Source organism: Lygodium microphyllum, chromosome 10 (genome assembly GCF_053477565.2).
Source record: "Lygodium microphyllum isolate KBCC chromosome 10, Lygodium_microphyllum_v1.1.10, whole genome shotgun sequence".
Taxonomy (NCBI): domain Eukaryota; kingdom Viridiplantae; phylum Streptophyta; class Polypodiopsida; order Schizaeales; family Lygodiaceae; genus Lygodium; species Lygodium microphyllum.
In genome coordinates this window covers 139744732-139769531 of record NC_141144.1, presented here as the reverse complement: position 1 = coordinate 139769531, position 24800 = coordinate 139744732, and positions in this window count along the sequence as shown.

Genomic DNA, 24800 nt, shown 5'->3' with positions numbered 1-24800 from the left:
AGGATATACCTAGGGAGCTTGTCTCGCCTATGGTTAGACTTGTCACCCTGACCCACTTGCACAATTCTCTCTTGCACTCTGCCTTAGTACCATTGCAATCAGTGGTGGTAAGCACCGCACGATTGGCCATGAAAAGTACACCGTCCTCATCAAGCGAGTCCAATAGCTTCCAACTACCAAAAGTGCGGTGTCCCTGTATTCACTTATTCTTCGTCGTGCAGTCACAATGCAAAGGATGTCTCATATACCTTCACGTGTACTACTTCTCAACATGGAAAACTTTGCTTCATCCACGCATTGTTACGAGAAACTAGCCCGCAGTCTTCTAACTACGTAATATCTAAGTATGCACGAGCACTCACATAATATCTGCACCGAAATATCTACATAGTTTGGGTCCTCAAGTGCAGGACAATACTCTCAGCTTGCTTAGAGTTCGACATGTCTTCCAAACTAATCAAAATATGTCTTGTGCACAATAAGAAGACTAGCACTACCCCTTAGGGAGAGACCACATGAGAGGTTTTCAATTGCAGGTATTGAAGACTCCAACGAAGGTGTCATTCGCTCTTCATCAACACTCAACTCTGAATTCCTATCCTTATCACCCTGTAAGCCTGCCAAGAATCAGCATGTACAAAATCCCCAACACAGTGTCACTTGTACTCCATCAGTGCAACCCCCCAAAGAACAGCCCTACCACCAACTCCCATTGCCCTACCACCTACCACTCAACCCACCAATGTGCCCCCAATGACCTTCCTCCCCACCACTACCAACACTCTGCCATGGCAACCACAGACATCCTTGCCACCCACGTCTTCAGTGCATGCTAAACGCTTGCTACCTACAACGGTGAGTGCCATGGGACTGGCACTCATCTAGGAGGGGGATAATGTTAACCCCAACATGAAGAGAGCAAAAGGAAATAAAAAAGACGTAGGGCAAAGGCGGAAAAAAGGTAGCTCGACTAAAGAAAGAAGAGGAGAAAAGGCCAGAAGCGCAAGGGCAATCTTAAAAGTCCAAGGCAAATGCAAAAGGGGAAAGGTGCATTTTAAAATACGAAGGCGCTCCCTGAGATCTTGTAAAAGAGTGCCACGCGGTGGAAAATCCAGAAAGCCAAAACAGAAGATAAAAACAAAGGTTAAGGCAAAGAGAAACGGAAGACAAAGGCGCACGAGGAAAAGCGCAAGTCAAACTATTGTAAAAGAGCGCAAGCACATCATGGTTTAATTCAAGGAGCGCCTTGTAAATGTAGATGGGGGGTGGAAAGGAAGCTAGGAAGATAGAAGGACAATGGGAAAAATGGCTTTGGCTACGGCCGGCCATGTAAAAAACGGAAAAAGGGGATGACCGCCCAAAAGGGATTTAGGGTTTTGTATATAAAGTTGAAAAGTGAATGAGAAGTTGATTCTTGTGTGTGGCCAAAAGTAGCTCTCCTCTTCTTCTTCTTCTTCTTCTTCTTCTTGCTTGGTTGAGCTTGTGTTTGAGAGAGGGAGTGTGAGAGTGTGAGGGAGTGAGTGTGTGAGGGTGAGGGACCTAGGAGGAGAAGCTCTCCATCTTCTCCTCTCTTCTTCTCTTCTCTTCTCTTCTCTTCTCTTCTCTTGCTCACGGCAATGGAGCTTGGAGCTTGGAGCTTGAGGATGGAGCTTGCTTGAAGCTTGCACTTGGATCGTGGAGCTACCGGAGTGCGCGGGAGAGGAGGTAACTCAATCGGCATGGAGGTAAGCTCACTACACTCGTAGATATGGTGGCACGTCGGCTAGGTGAGAGATAGCCATTAGTGCTCAGCTTTGGAACGCTTGAACAATAAGCGGTCAGTGGGTCTTGGCGATTGAGCAAAAGCTCCCACACAAGGTAAGCTCACTACACTCGTAGGATCGATGGCGCATCGGCTAGGTGAGAGATAGCCATTAGAGCTCACTTGAAACACTTGAAACAATAAGCAGTCCGTGGGTCTTGGCGGTTGAGCGAAAGCTCCCACATTTTGGTTCCATTGCCGGGACCAACGGATTCAAGCTTGAGCACTTGCACGCCTCACATCGAGTGTCGAAGTAGGGGATTCATCCCCGAAATGGAGCTTGAGATAGGTAGGAAGTTTGGGTGTTTTTTATCTTCAAAACAAGTAAGTATTTTGGGATATTTTGGTGTTTGATGATTGGAAAGCATGGAGAATCTATTTCAGTTTTTTGCCTTCGATTTTTGTTGTATTTAGCATAGGTTAGAGTTAGGAAATCAAACCGGAGAAGGGTAGGGTTTACTATTTCAAAACAGGGCAAAAATCGTGCAAAATGTGTAAAATGCTCGCTAATGATGCCTAAGATCGGCAAGTGAGTGATTGGGGGCATCAATGCCACATTTGGGAAGGCATATAAGAGCCAGGAGGCCAAAAGAGAGCTCATTTGTGCCATTTCAGTGAGAGAGAGAGAGAGAGAGAGAGAGATAGAGAGCTCCAGCCCGTGTCGATTCGATCGCATCACCGACGCACTTACCGGCCCATTCAAGTATACGAACCTCTCCCTCTACTTCCCTAGATAGGATCTGGAAGTGCATGACCATGGCATCGGCCTACATTTGGTGAAACGATCGAAATCGCATTCGCGTGGGTTATGCGCACCGCATTCGGCCCATCCCAGTGGCCTCTCCTGGGTCGAGTCCCAGAATCGGTCCTCGACCCACTCGGCCAAACCCTAGTTGGCCCTCGGACTCCGAGGCAACTGTCCGAGTCAACCCACTCGGCCGTCCAAGTCAAAGCTTTTTGCCACATGGCACATCCGGCCTTGGCTCGTCCGAGTGACCCGTTGGAGTCCCAAATTCGGCCCTCAGTCACATCCCAAATGTGGCCCTCGGCCAAGCGCCGTTCGGCCCGTCCAAATCACCTTGTTCGAATTTGCCATTCGGCCCTTCCGAATCAAAATCGTCAGAGTCAAACCCGAAAATTTGGCCCGCGACCCTGTGCCTTGGCCCATCTGAGTGACCTACTCGGCCCTGCAGTTCGGACCAGTTCGTCCGAGTACAACTTTTTGTTAAATTTTTCAGAAATTTGACCTGACCCGACAAATACGCAGCAGCGCAAACTGTCGAAACCCTTCGGGCACTCAGAACTTGATTCTGGCACACGTGATAAGAGAAATTGTAGTGCGCAGTCGCTTAACGGCTAGAAGTGGACAGTTGCGAGACCCAAGGACTTAGACGCGAGCTGCTGAGCCGTAAAACCTGATCGACCTAAAACAAACAAGGCAAACATACGAGGAAACCCTAAACCCTGACAAAACGGCCAGAAAATGGACCTACAAGCCTATCAGGCCTAAACAAGCGAGAGTGTGTGAGACGCTGAGGAATTGCTTGTTGCATTCACGTTGAATTTTTGCACTTGAAGTACACTTAAGAAAGCTGAAAGCTTGATTGGGCACAAGTGCACAAGAAACGACACACTCACCGAGTGACTATAAATTGAGGTTTGTATTCAATAACCAAAGGGACTCACTCAGTAAAACACTCAAGGAACCCACCAATAGAAGAGGACCCAAGATATAGATGAACCATCAAAGTGCAGAATAGGACCAAGCAGGGAGCGCCAACGACGAGGATCTGTCAAGTCCATTCAACTTGATTGACAGTGTAGTGGAGTGCAAGAACTCGACCATGACGGAAGAGAGCTCAAACCATCGGTCTAATGAGGAGCTCGATTTGAACATATTCCCAGATGCTATTCAGCAGCTGGTGAGTAGTTGCGACGTGCACGCCCGGTACGAGCACCGTGGCAGGACAGCAGACGCAATCATTGCAGATCTAGAGGAGGGGAGAAGGCTAGCCCGCAAAGCATTGCAGGGCATAGCCGAGTACAATAGGGATCAGCAGGCTAGGAGCCAAAGGCAAAGCATGGAGTTGCATGAGGTGCAGCGAGTGTTGAACTTGGCTGGCGGAAACTGAACGGACCATGAGAGAGCACTAGAGGGAGACTTGACGTTGAGCGAGCTCCTCATGAAACGGCTACTCGATAATACAGCAGTAGAGCAGAGTGCCATTGCACTAGCGACATCACTATTCGCATGATTAGGGGCGAACCAAGGCTCAAAAAGCCAGGCCAAAATACCGATTGTTGCCAAGCAACTCGATAAGTACCAACCGCATAACGATCCATATAGCTTTGTTGAGCAGTTTGAGCAAGTCTGCAAAGCCAATGGCCTCAACGACCAAACTCAACGCTCGGAAGCATTCGGGCTTTGCTTAGGCGACAAGGGTAGGACATGGTATACGAGCCTAGATGCTGCAGAGCGAGCCAACTTCAATGACCTCAAGGATCTCTTTGTCAAGAGATTCACCGAGCCCGGATACTCCGATAACCTACTAGTACGCTTGATGAACGTCAAGCAGAAAGAGAAGGAGGACATCCACGACTATGTGACCCATGTGAGGAGTCTCTTTAAGAGAATCCCTCTAGGCGAGCGACCGACTGAGCGACCGACTGACAGGGCAGTTTCGACTGTATTCATTAGCGGAATTCGAGACGAGGAGTTGTATAAGGCTTTGAGAGGCAATTCAAGCTTGCAACGGGACGCAATGGCTAGAGTGTTTGAGGAAGCCATCAGAGTCGATGACCAGCTACAAGAGCAGAGCTCTAGGAGCTCAAATCTAAAAGGTGTCGAAAACCCCGATGGGGAGGCCACACCTATTCCATTGCGGGTTATGACCCGAGCCCAAACAAAGCAGGCCGGCATCTCTCTGCCAGGACCTAGCAATCTTGACGCAACCTCGATAGGGAAGAAAAGCCGCAAGTGGAAGAAGAAGAGATCGGAAGCTAAGGTCGCACTAAAGACTGAGAGTACTACGACTCTGCCTGCGGGAAAGAAGGTTTCAGATGCAGAGGCAGAGACTTCAGTCCCTAAGACGGCCGAAAAGGGAAGCGCTAAGGTAGGGGAATACCCCCATCCAAAGCGACAGTTAGAGGCCATAGACAAGGTGAAGGAATGGGTGAAGGAGGCTCAAGAGCACCTCAGAGACGCTGAGCCTATCATAGAGGATGAGATCAATGACCTCTCCAGCGTAAGCACGCCGATATCACCGCCTCAACCTAAGTCAGCAGAAGAAACCACGCCACAAGCAATGCCGCTAAGGCTAAGCCTCGAAGCGACAGAGCCGCAGATCAGCCACGGCCATTGGCCTGGACAGTCTAGGTTAGGGGAAGGAAGAGTATCTAACGATCTTCTGACCACACTAGTGACCACCCCTGTAACACTTAGCCTAGGAGATCTGCTTAAGCAGCATCCTACCCTATGGCAAGATCTTAAGCAGTGGGTCGAAGGATCACAAGAGCAGGTCACGACGGACCCTCAAAACCAGGATGCAGAAACGTAATTGCCAAGTTTGACGCTGCACTCCGTGCCTAAATCCTTGCACATCAACGCCTTTTGGGAAGGCAGAGAGATGCACGCAGTCTTGTTGGTCCTAGCCCTGGGTGACACAACAAGAAAGGGAATCGTAGACACGGGAGCTGGGGTTAGTGTGCTTAGCCACTCAGTGCTTCAGACTTGGGAAAACCCGCCCGTCGAAGCTGCTAGGTTTAATGTCACGTTAGCAAACGGTATGAGAGTGAAGCCATTCGGGGTACTGAAGAATTGGCCAGTGAAGTTCGCAGGTGTCCAGTTCTCTGTTGACTTTATAGTCATGAAGGGAGTGGACTACGACATTCTATTAGGCCGACCCTGGATGCGCAACACTATAGTTATCGAAGATTGGGGTAACGACTTGATTTTCCTTGGCAATAGAACAGATGCCGTAAGGGTAGAGATGGACACTTGGAAGACCTCACCAGTCGACCTAGACGCCATCTCTGCTATGCTCAAGGGAAAAATTCAGGTCAAGAAGCCCTATGGGCCCTTGACCAAGTATATTCCATGCCTAGAGGATGAGCGGGATTGGATGCACGTTCTTGCTATAATCGACCTGCCATTCTCAGATCATGAGGCGTATGAGCAAGCCATCAAAATGATCGGCAAGTCTAATGAAGCACTCTCTACACCAGTCTGCATGGTGGCAGGAAGCCTCCGTGGAAAGCCTAAGCCTGTCACCTTCCACGTACCATCCAACAAAAGGGAACTCCAGGGGGTACTGGAATACCTAACGAACCAGCTAGCTGGCAATCCAACTGTAAATTTCAAACCACTCCAGGATCTCCTAGAGGAATCCAAGTGGCAATGGACCAGGGTGCACGAGTTAAACCTCATGTATAACTGGGCCCTAGTTCCTGACCAATGACACGAGGTATACCAAGCCCTAGGAGACGACGAGCAGTCGGATGAAAACGATTCTAGCGACGAATATGAAGACAATCCTTCAGTGATGAGAGCAAGGGTGAAGTAGATACCATAGAATACAACACTAAAGGACGGGAAATTGAGCAGATATGAGTAGACACCAAGCCATAGGAAAGGCAGATCCTTAGAGTAGAGCAAGGAGTCATGTGGATGGAATGTGATCGCGCTTGGTTGGAATGCGTAGGCGCCATAGACCTTGAGCAAGCAGGCCTAGCCCAGCCAGGAACGACATCAATACTTAGGACGGAATCACCATCTGAACTGCAACCACCAGGGGAGACCATCTCTTCCAGCGAAGATGGAGGATTTGACTTTGAATTAGAAGTTAGTTCGGATAGTGATCCAGAGATCCCTACGCCGCCCATAACCAGACGTACCAAGGGGGACCTACCCATCCACCTGAGGCGCAGATGGGTAAGGCAGGAAAAGGCAAAGCAACCCAGGGATGCACGATTAGAAGGACAGTAAAAGTCGCGGGACCTCCCTAAACGCTTCACGAAATTCAAAAAAGGGGATAGGGTAGTAGTTCTGTTAGGTGCCAAACGTCAAGGGCAGAGGAGCGAACCAATTGAAGGACCAGCCAAAGTCAAGGAGATAGACTAAGCCCAGGAAGGGGAAGCACCCCGACCAGTGTTCATTGCCGATGATCTGACTGGTGAAGAAGAAACTAGTCTTGTCGCTCTCTTGCGAGAGTATATAGACGTGTTTGCCTGGTCCTTAGAGGAGCTATAGGGGGTAGATCCGAGTGTTGTGACTCACAACATACCCATGACATCGGATGCAACGCCGGTCAAGCAGCGACCGTACCCTATGAATCCAAAATACGCTCATGCTATGAAAGAGGAAATTGACAAGTTGATGAGAGCTGGATTCATTTACGAAATTGAGCACACAGACTGGGTATCACCCATAGTCATTGTGATGAAGAACGGAAAAATCCAAGTGTGTGTCAATTACAAGAAGGTGAATGCTGCTATGAAGAGAGACAACTATCCATTGCCGTACACAGAGCACATGCTTGAGAGGGTGGCAGGCAAGGAAGCCTACAGTTTTTTGGATGGCTTCTCAGGGTACAACCAGGTGCAAGTGCATCCTGCAGACAGGCATAAGACCGCCTTTGCCACTGAGTGGGGCATCTTTGCATACATAGTCATGCCCTTCGGGTTGACCAACGCCCCCGCCACTTTTCAATGTCTCATGTGCACTATCTTTAAGGACATGCTTCGCAAGGAGTTAGAGGTCTTCGTTGACGACCTGTGTGTCCATTCGACTTGGATCGAACACTTAGACAAACTCCGCGCAGTCTTTGAACAATGTTGCTTATATTGTCTCTCCTTAAACCCCTTGAAGTGTCAGTTTTGGGTAAAGCACAGATGCATCTTAGGGCACGTGGTATCAAAGAACGGCATTGCCACTGACTTCTCGAAGGTCAGGGTTGGGAGTTCAATGCTTCTTAGGCCATACAGGATACTATCGACAATTTGTACTGAACTATGCGCTGATCACCAGACCATTGTACAAGCTGCTGATTGTCTTCAAGTGGACCAAGGCATGCCAACGAGTGTACGAAGAATTGAAAAGGGCTCTAACAACAGCACCAATTTTACGAGCCCCAGATTGGACCATTACCTTCCACGTGCACATCGATGCTTCTAAGTTTGCAGTGGGGGCAGTGTTGTGCCAACCCAGTGAGCACAACTTAGATTACCCAGTGAGCTTTGCTAGCATACAACTCACTGAGACGGAGATGAACTACTCGACAACAGAAAGAGAGGTATTAGCCATGGTGTTCGCTGTGAAGAAGTTCCGGCATTATCTATTGGCCACACCCTTCATCTTTTTCGTGGACCATCAAGCCCTGCTCTATTTAGTGAACAAACCTTGTGCTACAGGGCGCATAGCTCGATGGCTCCTCTTGCTTCTAGAGTTTGATTTCTCCATGGTGGTACAAAAGGGAAAACAACATTACATGGCTAATCACATGTCACACATCCCCACAGGAGAAGCCGCTGGACAAGGCATCGTTGACGAGTTACCTAACGCTCACTTATTCCACCTGTCCAACGAGAAAGATTTATTTAAGGCTGATCTAATGCCATATTGGGCGGATGACATAGTCCAAGTGCTCGACATGGACTACCTGAGCGACCAATAGAAAAAGCCCGACTTAGGCACTTGATCCTGAAGATTCAGCCCTACCAGCTGATTGCAGGCCAACTCTATAGGTTGGGGCAAGACGGATTGCTGTGTAGGTGTGTGTGTGAGTATCAGATACACGATGTGCTCTCGGAGGCGTACAACGGCATTGCGGGAGGACGCTTTAATAGTGACACGACAGCACGGAAGGTGCTACAGTCTCAACTATGGTGGCCCACACTTTTTCGTGACGCCAAGCAATTCGTCAACCATTGTGACGAGTGCCAACAGAAAAAAGTCCCGGTTCGTAAAGATTAAATGGAGTCGAGCCCAATTATTGCTCGCCAACCCTTCGAAAAATGGGGAATTGACTTCATAGGACCCATCAGTCCTGCGGCGCAGTACTCACAAGCCAAGTACATCGTGGTGGCCATAGATTACCTCACGAAATGGGCAGAGGCAAGAGCCACATGAAAAAACGATGCTAGGACGACTGCCAAGTTCTTATGGGAGCAAGTGATCTCGCGCTTCGGTTGCCCCATCGAACTGGTTAGCGACCAAGGCACACACTTCATCAACGAAGTGATAGCACATCTCCTATCCACCTTTCTCATCATCCATCGCAAATCCTCACCATACTACCCTCAGGCTAATGGCCATGCAGAATCAACTAACAACATTCTTATCAATGTCCTGACTAAAGTAGTCTTAGCCTCACGTAGCGACTGGGACAACAAGCTGATGGCAGCCTTATGGGCCTACTGCATAGCTTATAAAACGGCTGTCGGCCAAACCCCCTTTAGGCTGATCTATGGAACTGAGGCAATTCTACCATTAGAATTCTTCGTTCCTAGCTTGAGAATAGCACTTCAAGAATGATGGGAAGGGAAGGAGGCATGGACACAACGCCTGGATGAGCTTGAACGCCTATCAGAAACTCGTCTTCTAGCCACCCACACGCTTATTTGTGAGAAAGCCCGACGCAAAAGCTGGTTCGACAAGCATGTCAAGCAGCGCGAATTCGAAGAGGGTGACTTAGTGCTCCTTTACTCAGTTAAGGGGCATAAGCAAAAAATGAAATTCAAGGGTCTCGAACCCTTCAAGGTTCGTGCAATCAGCCGAACCGGCAATGTCGAGCTTGAGACACTAGATGGTGAGGGAATAGGTTTCTTCAATGGTATTCGTGTCAAGAAGTACTACCCCTCCACGCATCCTTTGCATGAGCCACCATTGTTAGAACTGCCGGTCAGAGTATGAGTAGCCACAATCACTGAAATCAATGATGAGGATGAGGAAGCCGTAGAACCCGCTTACCTCCGTATCACGATCACTGCCAAGCAAACATGCGCTTTCAACGCCTTGATACAACATAGAAGTCGTGGTGGCCAAGGAGGAAGCAGCCAGGAGGGTGGTGGAACAATGCAACCTCACAAAGTATCTTGAAAAATTCTCGCAGGAGTCGGACCACCTAAAGTGCGTGGAGTTCCTCAGAACATACAACCCAGACCAAGAATGTGATATTGTAATAGTGGGCAGAGGAGAAGGTACAAAGCAGGTACAAGTCCGGTTAGATCCAGCCTTGGTGGAGAAGGCTTTGGGATTGGTACCAAAGACGGAAAGGAAACAAAAAAGGATATTTATGCCATGCTGAAAATGAAGAAGGAAGAGGTGCTCACAAATGACGGCATAAGCATCCAAGACATCCCTGATATAGAAGCCAGGTTGCAAGCCAAGCTGATACATGTGCTCTTCTCCAGTCAGCATTACAATTCCTTGATGCATCGAATTAGTGTACCAGTGTTGGAGAATGTAGCGGCCCATACCCTAGACGAAGTAGATTGGAATGGGTACGTGCGAAAAATGATTGATCAAGCGGCCAAAGCGTTGGCCCTAGGAAGTGTACCAGCAGGAGGAGAATCTCCAGCTTCTAAAGTCACAGAAAGAAAGAAAGCCTCCTCCAAAGCCTCCTTCATCGGGTATGGAGGTATCTTGATTGCACTCATCCAGGAGGTAGTGAAGGAAGCACAGGAGGCAGAAGAAGGAGAAGGAGAAACACGAGAGAGGTCGCCTCCTCACCAGGACAAGGATAGGTCCACCGACAGAACTGAAATAGAAGAAGAAGGGGAGGGATAGACAAGCAAAAAGACAACCAGGAGACCCAAGAAGAAGACAACACAGAGGAAGAAGAAGGATGATGAAGGCAGAAAGGAGAGAGAAGACTTGGAAAGGGCAAAGAAAGAGTCCCTAAAAGAGGCCAAGGAGAGAGAGAGGACGAAGAGGCAGGAGGAGGAGAAGGAAAAAGAAGAATTGCAGAAAGCAAAGAAGGTGTGGAAACAAGAAGCAGAGGAGAAGAAAAGGAAGGAAAAAGAAGAAAAATGGAAGAAGAAGGAAGAGCAGAGAAAAGCAGAGGAGGAAAGGAAAAGAAAGGCGGATGAGGAAGAGGAAGAGCTACGAAGGAAGGAGGAGGAGGACCTGGCGGAAGCCACCCGCCGGTCCATCGAGCAACAGAGCCGAGCAGATGAACTGAGGAGCCTGAGCCCGCGTAGAGAATAGGGGCCAGGGTCTAGCACGCAAGTGCCAGAGTTTGTGCCACCTCCAGTCCCTGAGGACAAGGGCAAGGCCCCGATTCATCTGATTCCTACCCTCCTGGTGTCTTCCGCTGAACCCACCACCATCACCCCTAGCATCCCGACCAGTGCAGACGTGTCAAACTTCGTGGCGTGGATGTAGTATTTCATAAACAAAGAGATGGGCTAGGGACAGAGCACAAAAACCACAGCCACAAGACAAAAGAGGCCAGCGAATGCGGAATCCAGGCAAGAGCCCAAAAGGCAGAAAGTCGAAGCCTCAATCTCGCCCATCCACACAATGATGACGCCATCGGCTAATTACGACGAATACGTCGCCGAGCTTCTCTCCCAATTGGAGAAAGCTAAGGAGGAACGCAAGATAGCTGTGGCTGAGTTGGCAACCGAGAAGGAATCAGTGGCCGCCTTCCAGCTGGATAAAATGCAAATGATAGCCATGCAGCAAAGGAAGATCGTAGATCTCAGACAGGAAATGAAGGCTAAGGATGAGAGGGAGGAGCATTGGAGGCAGCAGCTCAAAAATGAGACACAAGAGCTAGTAAAAATGCAAAGAGAACACAAGCTCCTGATAGTGCAATACCAGGAGCTTGCTGCGAAATCTGCTCAGATTGATGATCTTGTGGCTGAGCTGAATGCCAAGGACGAAGAGAGAAAACAAGGCACGAGGAAATCGAGCGCCTAACAGACCAGCTAACCTCTAAAAAAGAAGAGCAAGAGAGGCTAGTCAGGGAATTGGAAGACTATGAGCAGAAACTCATGATGCTAACCCTAAAGCAAGGAGAGAGCTAGGAAGTGATGAACAAAAGAGCAGGGGAGTGGACTGCGCACAATGAAAAGAGGGTGAAGACACTGGCGCGGCGCCTTGCTCTGGCAGAGAAGGAGAAAATCATCACAGAGACCAAGGCAAAAGCAGCCCAAGTGGCCTTCAGTACTCAACAGAAAGCCTTCCTCGACACCATCCTGGACGCCACCCATGCAGCGCAAAGAGAGCCATTGGAGGTGACGCAGAGAAAGCTCGGCATGGCACGGAGAGCCTTACACGCTGGATTGCAGATGCCACCCTTACCTGCGGAGGTTAGGATGAGCTTGGATAAGCAACGAAAATACCTATTGTTGGCTGGCCTAACCCCCTAGGAAATCGACGCCCTCGGATTCGAGGAAGAAGTAGCACAGGCAGAACGGCAGGGGGAGGAAGCAGAACTAGAAATCGATATGAACCGATTCAGGGAGGATGTAGTCCCACAACCCCCCTCGCCACAGTCTCAAGAGCCACCACAAGAGGACCCATCTGCAGAAAGAAAGCCGCCTCTAGGGAAAGACGCAAGTAGAGGAAGCCAAGAAACAACTGAGAGTCAAACTAGCCGTGCTACCGTCCGCACCTCTCCCACCGTACCCTGATGATCTTCCCGCAGGATTCCACGCAGAACTGGTGTTGTGGGAGATACAAGAACAAGGAAAGGATCCATTCACCTTTAGTTTCCTCCTATCCAACAGTCTGCGGAGGGTCCTGCCGCTCAAGGTGATGGATGAGGTAATCGCGGTCGGTGGCCGGTTGGGGCAAAGATGACTAGAAGAGCGAGAAAAGACCCCGACCTCTTGAGGCACAAAAGCGGCTGACTACTGGCAAAATAAAGTATTTGAAGTCCCACACACTGTACAGGGCTACAAAAGCCAACCCCTGTGGAGGAGGCGAGTATGCGACATCAGCATGCTCACCTGGATGGCATTTTGTAACACTCTGCCATTCGAGCGGAACAACCCTACTTACATGGCATACCCTTGAAGGATAGGGGTGGATTTTGATGCCACCCTCCACGGGCGGTACGACTTTCCTATTATTTATAACTCCACTGTAGTATCCTTCGAGGATGCCCTTCTCTTTACCGCCGAAAGCCTAGATGTGTCTATGACGCGCTTTCTTGCGGATTTCTCCTCATGTCCTGACCCCACTTTTGTAACAACCTGTAATTATCTTAGGTTACTTAGGCTACTCCTTAAGCAGGACCCGACTCCATAAGAGCGCGGCCTACCTCCCCTATTCTTTGACCCTAACGCTATAGACAACTGCGCCATGGCTCGTCTCATGATTAGGGCTAGTCTCCTTCCCTCTTTTTGCCTAGCCCTCCTAGAAGATATGAATGACAACCAATTCACTAGGTGCAATCACCCTTTCCTCTCCACCACTTCTCTTCATGTCCTCATGAATTTGAAAAATTACATGCAAAGTCACCAGTTTTTGAGCAAATCTATCCGACCCCCTTCCCCTCCTCATTCCGATGAGGAAAATTAGGCCTGGTTATCATTTTAAAAAAAAGAAAAGAAAAAAAAAAGAGAAATGCACCACAGTCACTGCTCTTAGGGCTTCCCTAGCCCCCTCCCCACTTCACACTTGGGGCACATCAAGGGCAAGACTTTCAGACCTGTCACCCTAAGACGTGCACCGCACCTCCAACGACGCACGAACTAGGTCCTCAAGTGTGGGACATTACCAAGGGCTTGCCCAAGGTTAGACCCATCTCCCAGTTCCACTACCACGGGCACCACGCGCTACACGGACAGGCAAACACACCCCTTAGGGAGGGCACAACTTTTCTTGCAGGTTATGTTCAAGTTTCAAGAACTAGCTACTCCGCTGAAGAGGATCACCCACGGCATCCTTTAATGACCAAAACTTTTTCCATGTGCCGGTGTCCAGCCATCTGCCTGCTGATGGCTACCATGATTGAACCAAGTCAAGATAGATCTGCCATTGGCATAGATCTTGGAACCGCATCTTCCAAAGATGCATGCCCAACACCTCAAGATCTACGGATCGCTTATTGATTCCACAAACCTGAAGAATTTCAATGCAGAGTTGAAGATCTTCAACGCAGTACTGAAGACCTTCAACTCAAAGACAAAGATCTTCAAATCTAAGACACAAATTATGCGAAGACAAACCAGACCTTTGTCAAGACAGATTTTGGGGGGACTTGTCCAGAATAAATCCCTTCAATACCATCCTCCTAAGGGATTGCTTATTGCTTCAAGCGTTTCTGATGCTCAAGGGACGACCGGCTACATAACGGACGCCACAACTATGTTGAAGATGTCGAGCATCTTCATGGAGCCTAAAGCACGCCGGAATCTCTCCTGGTCATCGTCAAGAAACTCCATCATCTCTCATTTACACAACCACCGAGTAAGTAGTGTCATCCACTACCAGTTCCACCTAGCAGCAGACCCAACTAGCCAACTTCCCACCGCAGTGCCATGGGACTGGCACTTGGCTAAGAGGGGGGTAATGTTACCGTGTTTCCCGCAGCACAGAGGAGCGAAAAATGGAAAAAAGGAAATAGCAAAAAAGGCGCAAGATAAAAGCAGAAAAAGGTGCCTTGATCGGCAACCAGACCCTAAAAAATTTAAATGTTCGGGCATGACCCTCAAAAAGTCTCAGTGTCACCACGAGACAACAAAAGAGTAAAAGGCGCACCATTAAAACGTGGAAGCGCTCCCGAATCCTTGTAAAAGAGTGCCAGGCTCGCTCCTGTGCAAAGTGTATGCATTAGTTGGGAATATGATAAATTAGAATGGTGGAAAATGGGAAAAAGGGCCTAGGCTACGACCGGCCATGTAAAAAAGGGAAAAGGGGATGACTGCCCAAAAAGGATTTAGGGTTTTGTATATAAAGTTGAAAAGTGAATGAGAAGCTCATTCTTTTGTGTGTAGCAAAAAGAGTTTTCTTCTTCCTCTCTTCTTCTCTCGTTCTTGCTTGTGTGTGCTCTTGAGAGAGGGAGTGTGAGAGTGTGAGGGAGAGAGTGTGTGTGGGAGTGAGGGATCAAAAGGGTGAAGCTCTTCACCATCTCCTCTTCTATTTTTCTCTTCTCTTCTCTTCTCTTCTCTTGTGCGCGCGGCTATGGAGGATGGAGCTTGGAGATGGAGGAGGCTTGAGGATGCTTGAGCTAGCATCAAGAATCGTGGAGCTACCGGAGTGCAAGAGAGAGGAAGGTACTCGATCAAGCATCAAGGTAAGTTCACTACACTCGTAGGATCGACGGCGCGTCGGCTAGGTGAGAGATAGCCATTACAGCTCGCTTGAAACGCTTGAAACAATAAGCGGTCCGTGGGTCTTGGCGGTTGAGCAAAAGCTCCCACACATGGATATCGAGTGATTTGGATGCATCAATAGCTAGAAAATAGTATTAATAGCTCCACTTTTCTAAAATACAAGGTGTATGTATGTGGATTTTATAGTAAGTAACTTTTATTTAATTTTTATGATGAATCTTTCGTGCATATGATGAAAAGATTATTGAAAATGGTTGAAATATGTTTGTTGATGTTTGCAATTTCAAAAATTCAGTCATTTTTCTTTACACATATTAAAAATAATAAAACCACAAAACTCAAAATACAAGCTTTAATAAAAAATATTATTCTTGGGATTTTGAGAATATGTGATGTTCATATGGCATAAAAATAAGTACACTGATGGATCACACTTCATATAAGTCATAAAAATCAAAAAAATCAAAAATAATAATATATATATTAAAATAAATAAAAAATTCATGAAAAATAGTCGAATAAAAAATTAAGAAAAAATGAGTTTGTATGTATTAAAAATGAGTTTTTATAGATTTGCTATAGAACACATCTATGTATATATTAAAGTGTGTGTTTAGAGCTTGTTCCAATGAAAAATTATCACGAAATTTTCTTACATCCGTGCAAGCAAGTAAAATGTAAGCGGTAGGGGTGTGGGGTTGCAATAAAAAGATATCTAATTAAGTTGTTGATTTCTTTGCATATCTTAATATATATAAACTGTGGTTTATATAAGTTTTAAAGGATTCAATAGTACGGGTTAGCCTGGTACAGTTCCTTATTAGCAATGCAATATGACACTAGTATAAATAAATCATGAAAAGATTGATTGTGCACTTCACGTTGACTGGTTTCTAGTTAAGTTATTTGAGCACAGAGTATCATACACTTTGCATATGCAATCTAAATATGGTATCAGATGATGAATTCTTGGATACATTGTAAATTTATGTCTAGGTGATGATCAACATTGAGAGTATAGGATGCCCTCTGTTACAGGATAGTACGATATCTTGAAAAATTGATTAAGTGAAAAATGTTGTCTCCTGGATCGTTATGCTTATATTATGAAAAGACTCTATTATACTTGCGTTTTACATTAAGAAAGTACATCCTAGGGTCAATCCCCAGGATGTAGAAGAGCTGTAGGAGCCATAGCACTCTATTGGGGGAAGCTCTTTGTATGTGAATGAAAATGCTAGTCACCTAATTGTTTGGATACTCCCTCTATTATTAGAGTTGGAATGGGCAAAATTGTTGGATCACAAATTGATACAAAAGCATGATCTATTTAGAGTAGTGTCTAGCCTCCAAACGCTCTTGGGCCATGAGGCCATAAGGGTGGTTTGATGAGCATGGAAGGTCTAGCTAGAGTCCTGAGCTAGTGTGGGGCCCGTTTTAGGTCCCGATAGCATGGAACATTAGGTTCCTAGTTAGCTATATGTTGCTCATGTTGTCACAATGAATGATAACTAGACCATCTCCCTGTACATCCAAATCACCCAATAAGTTTTGCAACCATACCATCTCAAGTGCTACCATAGTAGCACCTCTATACTTAGCCTCTATACTTGATAAAGCAAGTGTAGGTTGCTTTTTGCTTCTCCATGTAATTATTGTACTACCAAGAAAAAACATGAATCTTCTGGTAAATGTTCGATTGGAACATACTACTAGCCTAATCTGTATTTGTATATCCAAAAACCTATATATCCTTGCTTGCCTCATAAAAAAGTCCATAAATAAAAACTGGACCTCATATACCTCAATATGTGTTTAATTGTATCCAAATGAGACTTTCTAGGTATTTGCATAAACTGACTAATAAGGATAACATCATAACTCAAGGCTAGCCTTGTGATAGTAATGTAAATTAAACTCCCTACTATCCTCCTGAACATAGTATTCTATCTCATCCTAAATATCAACACTTAACTTCACATTTTGCTCCAATGGTACTTTTGGAAGCTTCTCACTCAATTGCCATGACCCACGAACTGCTTATTATTTCAAGCATTTCAAACCAAGTGCAATGGCTACCTCTCACATAGTCATATGTGCTCTCACTCCTACAAGTGTAGTGAACTTACCTCTATGCTTAATCAAGTTGCCTCCTCCCTCGAGCTCTAAGCTCCATGCTCCATTGTCGTGTGCGAGATGAGTGAAAAAAAGAGAATAAAAAGAAAAGAGGAGAATATAGATATCTTCTCTACCATGGTCCCTCATTCTCACGCACTCACTCTCTCAAGCACAAGCTCAAGGAAGCAAGAACAAGAAGAAGAAGAGAAGAGGAGAGCTAGTTTTGGCCACACACAAGAATGAGCTTCTTCATTCACTTTTTGTCTTTTATACAAAACCCTAGCGATAATCCCCTTTGGGTAACCATCTCTTTTTTACATGGCGGACCATTTTAGCCTAGGTCCTCTTTTCTTATTCCCTTCCTATTTGCACTGTGCCTTCACTCATACCCATCTACATTTACAAATTGCATAGGAGAAAGCATGGCACTCTTTTACAAGGATTTAGAGTGTAGTTTTATATTTAAAAGATACTTTTTCTCTTTTATGCTTGCCCTGAACTTTTAAAGTTATCATTGTGCTTTTGGCCTTTTTTTCTTCTATTTCTTCAGTCAAGAGCCGTCTTTTTTCATTTTTTCCTACGTCTTTTAAATTTTCTTTTTGCTTTCTTTGCACTATGATTAATAGCACTAAAATAGGCTTACATGTTGTCATATCATTATTGGATAACATATCCAAGCCATATTGCCTTTGGGACAACCATATACCATCATCACATTAGGTCACCTCAATACCAAGAAAGTACATCGACTCACCCAAATCCTTCATCTCAAACTTCTTCTTCAAGAGCTTCTTGACTTTAACAATCCCACTATCACTATCACTTGTAATAATCAAGTCATTCACATAGATGACTGTGATGACTAAGCTTATATCTCCCTTTCTCACATAAAGTGAGTGATCAATGTCAGAAACATGAAAGCCAATGTTTGCAGGATACTCTTTGATATTATCAAACCATACTCTAGGTGCTTGCTTCAACCCATATAGTGTCTTCTTTAACTAGCATACATATGTGAGATGCCCTAAATTCTTATAACTTGCTAGCTACTCTATATACACCTCTTCTTGTAATTCACCATGTAAGAAGGCATTCTTTATATCAATTTGCTACAAACTCCAACCTTTGACTATTGCCAAAGCAATCACACATCTAACCGTTGCCATCCTAGTAACTGGACTAAATATCTATTCATAATATATGCCGTGTGTTTAAGCATAGCCTTTTGTAACTAGCCTAACTTTATACCTACTAATAGAACCATTTTCATTATGCTTAATTTTATTGACCCACTTATAGTAGCCAATAGCATTCTTGACTTGAAGCAATGGTACTAGATCCCAAGTCTTATTGACTTCTAATGTAACCATCTCCTCATCCATTGTTGCATCCCAATGATAGCATCCTCAAAGAAAGTGGTGTCTATATCCTCAACCACCTTTACTATATAAGCCTAATTGTGACCTACATAACCTTTAAAACCAAATCTTTTAATAGGGTATCTAACCTTGCTAGACTTGTATATCACTGGATTACTTAGTGGAGCCCTCTACATTATTATGTGTTCTCTGTACACCTAGTGTTCTAACTGAATGAATACCAAGCTCATCATCCATACTCTTTGAACCACTGGAATCTCTATCAAATCCCAAATGACTAGTAGATGTATCATTACCATTAGACACTTTCTTTTTTCCTTTGTCTTTACCTATAATACTTGTAGATGCACGTGAAGATGTGGGGCTACTCCTTAGTCTCTTAGACCAAGGGCTAACTATAGATACAATAAATTTAGATTATGTTTCTAATTCACTAACTTGGCTCCTTGATTATTGCTTCTTTTTTTTTGCACATAACTATCATCATCATCTAATGCATTACCACTAGATGCATATCAACTACTCATCTCATAAAAAATAATATCTCTACTCACTCTAAACTCACCTATGATAAGATTATAGTGACAGTACGCTTTCTGATCTAAAGAATATCCAATTAAAATATATTTTTTAGTCTTTAAATCAAGCTTTTTTTGCAACTCATTTGATATATGAACATCTGTAATACGACTGAAAAATTTCAAGTGTGACACATCGGGCTTCTTGCTTATAAAGCATTCTTTGAGGGTCATACCATAAACTACAGCTATGGGAGTTATGTTCATAATATAGACAGTAGCATGAACAACTTTAGACCAAAAGTATTTTGGCATATTTTTTCAACCAAATCAATGGCCATGTAACTTCTACAATATGTATATTTTTTCTTTGTGCAATCCCATTTTTCTATGGGATATAACTTGAAAGTAAATCGTCTCTTTATCACATGAGACCTCAAGATGTCAGTAAACTCATTAGAGAAGTACTCTCCCCCTCTATTTGATCTTAAGCACTTAACTTTCAAGCCTATTTCTATTTCAACTCAAATACATCACTCTTTTTCTTCATAAAATACATCCACAACTTTTTGAACAATCATTAATAAACGTGACAAAATATTTGCTACCACCAAGGAATACGTTTTTTGTAGGCCCCAAAACATCTATATACACAATATCAAGTATATTCCTGCTTACATCTCTATCATGCGAAAAAGGTTGTCTTGCCTGCTTACCAAACTGATATGCTTCACACACTTTATTAAATTCTGCAACTCTAAAGTAGGCAACCAACCCTTTGGACTACATTAATTTTAGCCTTTGTACATTTGCATGTCCAATACGCTTATGCCATATTTCAATGTCTGTGGAACCACTCATTTTTCTTTAGCAAACAACAGCATTCATAGCAACATCTATATTGAATATGTAACCAATTCTACTTCCTTTGGGGACCAACTTGCACTTATCATTAAAGTCTTCCACACAAAACAATCTTTTGCATTAGATCAAACCTGCAAGCCTTGTTATACTATTTGACCAATAAACACTAAATTCTTTGTGATGGATGGCACATGTAATACATCCGACAGAGTGACCATCATATAAAGATAAAAAAACTTTTTTAATATGTAAAATTGGATAGCATGATCATCACTCATCTGCATATAACCTAGATTTTATAAATCGTCTCTCTCTAAACCATTTAGCATGGCTAGTCATATGAATAGATACACTTGAATCAATATACCATGCATCATCATGTATCTCTCTTCTTATAAAACCATTCATCATATACTATATAACAATCAAGCACTCATTTTTGTCTTCATTTAATCGTGAAGACAATGCATATTTTCCTTACTGCAATTTTCCACTGTGAATATAATCCTTCTTTACATAAAGATGGACTGTAATATGACCCATTTTGCCACAATAATGATAAACAATACTAGAATTGCTAGAATCTTTGTTTTACTATCCACCTCTTTTTCTAGAGTTCCCTCTGCCTCTAAAATTTCCACGACCTCCTGAAGCCTAACCGCTCATTTAACTTATTCGGTTGGTTATTACCAACACATCCCATACCACATTCTCCTAAAGATGATCTACCGTGTTCTTGAGTATAATACTTGGACCTATTTACCACTTCTTTTAGACTATTCACCCTGCAGGTTGATCTCTTCAGTAACTGTGAGAGAGACCAACTCATCAAAACTTGAAAATTGCTTCCATACATATATAGAAGTAACAAAAGTTTTCCGAGTGTTTTCATTATTAAGACCACCCAAAGTAGATAATACCAAATCATCATCATCAGGTATTGCATCAATCATCGCCAAAGCATCTGCAATGCTCCTCACCTTCAAAACATACTCATTGACATATATTTTTTCTTTCTTCAAAGTGTTCAACTCTTTATTAAACTGAATCTTTCATGCCTTTGCATTCACAAAAAACATATTTTCAAATGTGATCCATATTACATGTGAACTTTTTGCATTTGTGATATACTCCAACATAGTCTTATCAATGATTTTAGATAGCCAATATGCCACCTTTTTGTCTTTTGCATTTCATTCTTTCCATGCCTTTAATTCATTTGTTATCACAAGTTCACTCAACTCTAGCTTATTTTCTTCACCTAAAACAAACTCAAAGAGACATTTTTCAATAAGGAAGTTCATCATATGAAACTTTCATGATATGTAGTTGTTCGTATCTAGCTTCTCAATCATGGGGTTTCCACTATTCTCTTTCATTTTCACAAAATTGATACAAAACAAAAAGCAAGTCTTTTATAATCTTTTATAATAAGTGCACACCTAACACATCAAATATCCTCTTTCACTGTCTGCTTAATAGTGTATATAATTTTTGCAACCTCTTTGCATATAAAACTTGTATTTGCTTCTTGGCAAACACATTAGATCTTACATATTTGAAATGTGTAACTTGTGTATCCACTTTCGGTCGACACATCCAAAAGTGCAACATACCTTGAAATTATTATGAACAATCTTGTGGGTCTAAAATGGGGCCCAAAATAGCCTCAAATGGCTAAAAAAATAGTGGGATAGCTCCAAAGGATTGAAATGCTGAATATCCAATGCTCTGCATGCACATCAAATTTCACAGCAATCTGAGATAGTTGCTCTGTCATGCTTTCAGTGCCTCTACATACTCTATCTAAGAGAAAGAGTGAAAGAATGGGAGAGCTTCTTATTTGTTTCTTGATTGCTCAAATCCTTGCTTCTTTTCCTTTATTTAGCCTTCAAAACTAGCCTCTCTCACTAGCACCATTTTGATACCATGTCATGAATTGCATGGTGAAGGGACTTGCTTGAGTTGTTGTGCCAAACACACACTATTTACACAAGAGGAAGCTCACTCAAGAACACTAAAAGAGAGATACAAGCCAAAATATTTTTTTGTTGGTTTATTATTCTTCTTTTTCACACAATACAATGCACACAAAGTATAGATAAAATACAACATTAAAAAAAGTGTCTTACAAATTTAAGCAATGTATAATTGACTATACTAATTGACTAGTGCTATAGCTATACCAATTATAGGTACGTGCAACAAACCAAATATAATAAGTGATAAAAATGTAGCAATGTGAGGATTATAATGAGTATCAATATACTAAGTGTAGATGTGCAAATGCATCTAACCATGCAGTCCATCATCAATGTTCACAAATATTGAGCTTGCCATCTCAACAAAGAGCCGGTTGGATCACAGTTATTGCAAAATCTTGAAGAGAAATTCAACCATTTAGATATTGCAGAACAAGTAGCTTTGCAATCTAAAAAAGTAAATTTTTTTTTACATGCCGTTAATTCACTGTTGCAAGTGGAATTAGGAGAACTTCTTGAGGATAGAACTAAGACAATGGGGCTTAATAAACAGATTGGCAGGATACCATCTCTACATTGATTAAGAGAAAGATGTTAAAAACCAAATTACAAAATGGGTTTATTGCCTCTAACTTCTCATGCTTCTACTTTTGTCGCTACCCTTTACATCCTAAGCTTTTGCCTAGGCCAGAGCCTTTGGTCTTTGCACCTATTTCAAAAAAGGAGGATGTAATTGATAAGCTAGTGAAGAATATAGAGGATTTGTAGATTAAACTTGCTAAGTGGGAAGATATTAAGTGAGTTGGTTCTTCTTAAGCTCCACCGAGAAATACTTTCATGTGAAGTTATATATGGTATGATAGTCTTGAACACGAGCATAAAGACTATGAATCACTTAGGGATGTTTTGCAAAAGAATTTGATTTTTTGGCAAGATGGGAATATCTGTACATCCTTGATATTCAAGCTTATTATTATCAATTTTGGTGAGGAATGAGAGAGATTTTTGAGGATATGTCTACTTGGACATCTTACATAGCCACAGAAGATGCTTCAGCTTAGATTGAGAAGAAACTAAAATGTAAGTCAGAATTATGGACTTTTGCTTTGTAGACTACAAATAAGGGCAAAGTACAGTAAGCCGATTTATCTAGTGCAGGGAAGAGCATCAGATCAGAGATTGGGTGGAACTCTCTAGTTTGCACATATTCAATTTATGCTTATTTAGCAAACACTCGGAGCATAGAGATAATTGTTTAGGAAAAATAGAAGAGGGACGATGAGGTTCCTAGCACTTCCAAGAAAAATAGAGCAACACTACCAAGCCTATAGATTGCTTATTGATTCAAGCATTTCAAGAAACTAAGCTATGGCTACCTCTCACATAGGTAATGTGCACTCTCCAATTAAATGTAGTGAGCTTACCAGCCAATCCATTTGTTGTAGTCTAGCTGCACAAATCCGTTGATAGCTCCATGATCCGAGGAATACACTCAAGAAAGCTCCATCTCCATGCTCCACTTGCCACACTCGTCACACAAAGAGAAGAGAAGAGAAGAAGAAGAAAAGAGGAGAAGCAAGAGATTTTCCAAGCCGGTCCCTAACTCTCACTCACTCTCCCTCTCTTGCAATCCCTCTCTCACACAACAAGGTAGACACAAGACTAAGAAAAGAGCCACAAGTTTGCACACTCCAAGAATGAGTTTCTTCTCTTATTTTTTAAGCTTATATTCATGTCCTCTTTTTTGGACACCCACCCATCCTTTGGTCCAACAATGGCCATTTCTCAAGACATGTCTTATGTTCTTTCTAAGACTACAAAGCAAAAATCATTGTATATATCATTGTGAACTTTCTAATTTTACAACTTGCACAAGAGAGACCTTGGTACTCATATAACTTAAGTTATTTTCCTAATTCAATCCAATTCAAACTCTTGCTCCTGCACTTGCTTGTACTTCAAAAAATTTTATTGCGCCGTTTTTTTGTTGCTTTCATCCTAGAAGGGGGTTAACATTACCCCCCTTCTAGCCAAGTGCCAATCCCATGGCACTCAGCATTTACTTTCGTAGCTACAATGGGCCAATGTCAATGGTTGTTGTAGGGGAGGATGGATGGTTAAGGCAATTGTTGATTGATTAGGATTAGATCTTTGTAATGATGTGTAGGCATCATCTAGAAGATGAGGTAAGAACTAGTAGGGTGAAATGGGCCTTCAAGGTTGCTGCTTGGTTGAGACGGTCTTTAGAGTTGTTTTTGCCAAGAAAAACACGTGCACTTTTCTAACGGTGAGTGGGCTACATCATTGTGCAGTGAGCTTGCGCAAGTGATGGTACAATTGGGAGATGGATTGAACCCCAAGCAAGCTTGGAGTGTTCTCCCATAGTTAAGGACCCAATTCGAGAAAAAAGGAGGGGGGTGGAGTGTAGAACTTAGGGAGATATGTCTACAGGTGGTGTTGGAATGTCCTATCCTTGATGTGCCCTAAGTTGTGAAGTGAGAAAGGGCTAGGGAGCCAATGATCCGTAGGTTCAATCATCGTGACAGTTCCTATACTATGGTGGAGCTTTTGCTCTCTTTTTCTCTTTTTTGTTTTTTTCTTTTTAAACTCCTTTTTGGTTTTTTTTTTAATGAGTAAAAATACAAGAGATGACATCATTGTGACTTCTTTTTTTGCCCTATTCCAAGCTTGGAAGTGGCTTCAAATATCTTCTAAGACAAACTCTACTCATCATATAGGGTCTTAAGTCTGCTAGCTTAGCATTTAGGGATGTGGTAAGAGAGGAAGGGATGGTTGCAAAACATGCTACTACCATTCATATCTCCTAGTAGATTTAGGCAAAATGTGAATA